The sequence below is a fragment of the Triticum aestivum genome, chromosome 5A (genome assembly GCF_018294505.1).
Source record: "Triticum aestivum cultivar Chinese Spring chromosome 5A, IWGSC CS RefSeq v2.1, whole genome shotgun sequence".
Taxonomy (NCBI): domain Eukaryota; kingdom Viridiplantae; phylum Streptophyta; class Magnoliopsida; order Poales; family Poaceae; genus Triticum; species Triticum aestivum.
Genome location: NC_057806.1, coordinates 304575059 through 304578857, shown reverse-complemented (window position 1 = coordinate 304578857; position 3799 = coordinate 304575059). Strand labels below are relative to the sequence as shown.

Below are 3799 nucleotides of genomic sequence, written 5' to 3'. Positions count from 1 at the left end.
ATGATGTGGCATACAACTAAATGAGGAAAGAGAGGATGTAGTATCATATCATGATACCGTATCATATTAAATATTTTACTAGTTTGCGTCATGCATGGCAATTAATAAGGCAATCTAAGATACTAACTTATGATACTATGCATTACAGAGATAGTATCACACGCTAATATCATATGCATGATACTAGTATATAATACTCCCCATTACAACCAGCCTAATTGAAGAACGAGTCTAGCATTCCTCTTCCATGCACCATGGTTTTACTCCTCATCATGAACCATAAAAATCCACCACCACGCACCAGGCGCATCTCCACTCTCTCTCTCTATATCCCTCCATCTTCGTCTCCCAGCGACCTTATCTGCTGACACCGACGTCTGCCTCGCGGCGCAACGCGCCTTCACCCTCTCCTCCTTCTACCGCCTCTGTGTGCCTTGCCGCGGGGCACATGGATGCCGACGATCTACCGTTGCGGAGCGGATCCTAAGCGCGTCGCCGTGCCCTGCCTGGAGAAGTGGCTAGCCATGCCGCCATCTTCTCTCCATCGATTGGGTTGAATGTGTGGGAGAAGCTCGGGCTCCAAATCTGTGGAGTCAGATTTGGATTTTCGATTTCTGCATCTTATTTCCTTTCGGTTAGTCTAGCGATGGGTGTCTATGCTGATTCATTTGGTGATAATCACCCAACAGTAGATTGGTTACCACAAATCGACTTGCAACAGATGAATCTAAACTCCAGAACTTGTGAGGTAGAAGAAGCCCTCTTCAGCGGCAGCGAGCTGGACGAAGTAGTCGGAGCTTAACTGGCCGGTCTGTTCGGATAAAGTGGAACGGCGCATTGGCGGACCACGGCCGGACTCCCAATATTTGAGACACCTTTGCCTCTTCCTCAGGATGTAGGTACACACTTTTGTCTCACCTGCAGCTACAACTTTATATATCAGTTCATCTCTATTACATCTTATATCAGTCTTCCGAAAAATAGAACAGTAAATTACTATCTCACTATATATGTTTTCAGAGCATGGGAGTATAGTTTGTTCATCTCATTGTATAATAATCTATTATTTTCAGCGCGTGGACTATTGTTTGTCCTGTTCAGTGCTTCTGTACTACCCCAGATATTTGTGCATGCCTTGATGTGGATTTAACTAATCAACCCATCAACCTTTTGAGACTTGGATAGCTGTTATTTTGAGGAGCTCGCTATATATCTTGCCAAAGTGACAAGCCTGAAAAATTCTGCCTGCTGGCCGACAGTAAAAAGATCTGTTAAAGCATGTTCTTGACATTTCTTTTATCAGTATCTTGAATTGATAGAAAAATATTTCAGCTAATGTCCGCTCTATTTCTGATATTGAATAGTTATAAAGGAATCTGGTCTCATTTCTCTGCTATGCTTATTCATACAAGCTTAGCATATTTGGACGACAACGGTTTTACCTACAACAATACCCGCAAGGCATCAACTCACTAATGTTCTTTTATATATTTTTGATGGATATTTTTTCAAAGTTCGTACTTTACTGTAGCTTTCTTATCAGGAACTAATTGTGGTTTTCTTTACAACTAGCACTTTTCATACAGCTCTCACGTCTCCTCCGTTTGGTGTGGATTATCATCCCCTACTTCTATGCTGTTACACATTATATATTTCAGCCATATTGCCTTTGGTTACATTGGTCCAGTTTTCATAGCTAGACTTTAGAGCCAGGTAACAAAGGACTTCATCTTCAGTTGAAACCCAACTTCGATGATATAGTAGATACATATTGCATTGTCTTTTAGATCTATCCCTTCGGGTCACCAACTGAGTTGAACTATTTGCCATGCCTCTCATTCTTTAAATTTTTAACCAGCTGAGCTAACATCACGTTTATTTGTCACATGGATGTATGAGTGCCAGTCTTCCATTATCCAGATGTAACATTGACGATGAATGAATTAAGCCGCTTCATTTTTGTTTGTAGACGTTCGTTCCATACATGGATGGTTTCTTCTTGGCTGCCTTTGGGCTCGAGCTGCCACAAGTATGACTGACATGCACAGTATAGCTGCCACAACCGCCATCAAGTCCAGGTTTAACTGTTGGCCTCTGGAGAATACTGAATTTAGCTGATACGAGTCCAATGAAATTTATGCATGTGCACATATTCATTATACCATTATAGTCATGTATCATTCTTAAATATTTTTGTCAAATCATAATCATTGTTCTCTTGATCCTTTTAAGAGCCAATACGGTGAATAAAACACCAATTTTATGCAATATTTTCCGCAGCAACGCGCGGGGAATCATCTAGTTTAGAAAAAGTTCATGAATTAGAAAAGTTTCATGAATTTCAAAAAAGTTCATCGATTTTGAAAAAGCCCTTATCAATTTTTAAAAAAGGTTAAATTTTTTGAAAAAACTTCATCAATTTTGGAAAACATTCACAAATTTTTTGAAAAAAAACTAATCTATTAAAAAAAAGTTCATTGATTTTGGAAAAAAGACCAAAAAATGAACAAAGTTCATCAATTTTGGAAATATTTCAATGATTTCGTAAAAAAGATCATTGATTTTGAAAAAAATATGCATCGAATTTGAAAAAGGTTCACCAATTTTCAAAAAAAGTTCATCAATTTTTTAAAAAGGTATATCTATTCTGAAAAAACACAAATTTGAAAAAAGTTCATCAATTTTGAGGAAGTTCATCCTCTTCAAAAATATTCATCGACTTTGACCAAAAAGATCATTGAATTTGAAAAACAATTCATGCAATTTGGAAAATAAAAATAAAAGAGTAAAGAAAAAAATGAATGAAAAAAGAAATAGAAATAGAGAAAGAAAGAAAAGACAAACAAAAACCGGTCCAAAAAAAAGAAAAACGAGAGTCGTCTTTTTAGTGTTACAAGTTGACATAGAACAAAAGAAGAAAAACAATACCTAGCCACGAAAGATGATGTATCCGTGGTGGTTACCATTGTGAAACATGAGGTCTAGAGACCAAATCCCACACACGCCCTTTTTGGAAGTTTGAAGAAACAAAAAAAATGTAAATGGACGCACAGATGCGTGCGAGGAGGGAAAGTTCATATGGGCCGACGAGGACATCAATTTTTCTGAGTGGGTGTGTATGTGAGAGCCTGGATTAATAGGAATCAATAAGTAATTTCTTATTTTCCGGAAGCCCATCCAAAAGGAACCTCAAAGTTAAGCATGTTTGGCTTGGAGCGATTTGAAGATGAATGGCCGACTGAGAAGTTGATCCCGAGTGCGCACGAATTAGGATAAAGTGCGCAGGAAAATTAGTGTTGGTTTGTGGGGTCAGTCTAGATCCTGCCAGACATAATGGTCAGGAATGGGTGACTGTGGATGAGGCGTTACAAAATCACAGGTGATACATATAAAAATCTCTAGAAAAATGTCTAGCTCACCAGCTACCATATTGATCGGAATTATAGCAAAATTTTCCAAAGCAGGTTAGAATCCATTTTCAGGTTAAGAGAGACCCTACTATCATTCCTTAAAGAAAAGTACCATGTGCATATTGCACCCCCACCACCACCACCACTAACTAGATTAGGACAAAGATCTCTAATCAATCTAACTTGAGACCCTTTGACTAACATCCTAGAAAACACATCAACCAGCAAGTTTAAAAGGAGGGCGGGACAAGGGATCCCCATATCTCAAGCCTTTTCCAATAAGGAAAAATTCACTCCCTTCACCATTCAACTTGACTCCCATAGAGCCATTTTGGCTTACACTTCTAATCCAAACTAGCCACTTAGAAGCAAAACCCTGAGAGCCAACC

The 3799-nt window shown here is 38.6% G+C and overlaps 1 long non-coding RNA gene across 2 annotated transcripts; it reads left to right on the top strand.

Moving 5' to 3' along the window:
- The first annotated feature begins 235 nt into the window (after positions 1-235).
- Positions 236-2222, top strand: LOC123103055 (uncharacterized). Of its 2 annotated transcripts, XR_006449605.1 has the most exons (3): positions 240-634; positions 753-899; positions 1970-2222. It is a non-coding gene; the product is annotated as an uncharacterized lncRNA (long non-coding RNA). The 2 variants fall into 2 exon arrangements; XR_006449604.1 differs by having other exon boundaries at positions 236-899.
- The last annotated feature ends 1577 nt before the right edge of the window (positions 2223-3799 follow it).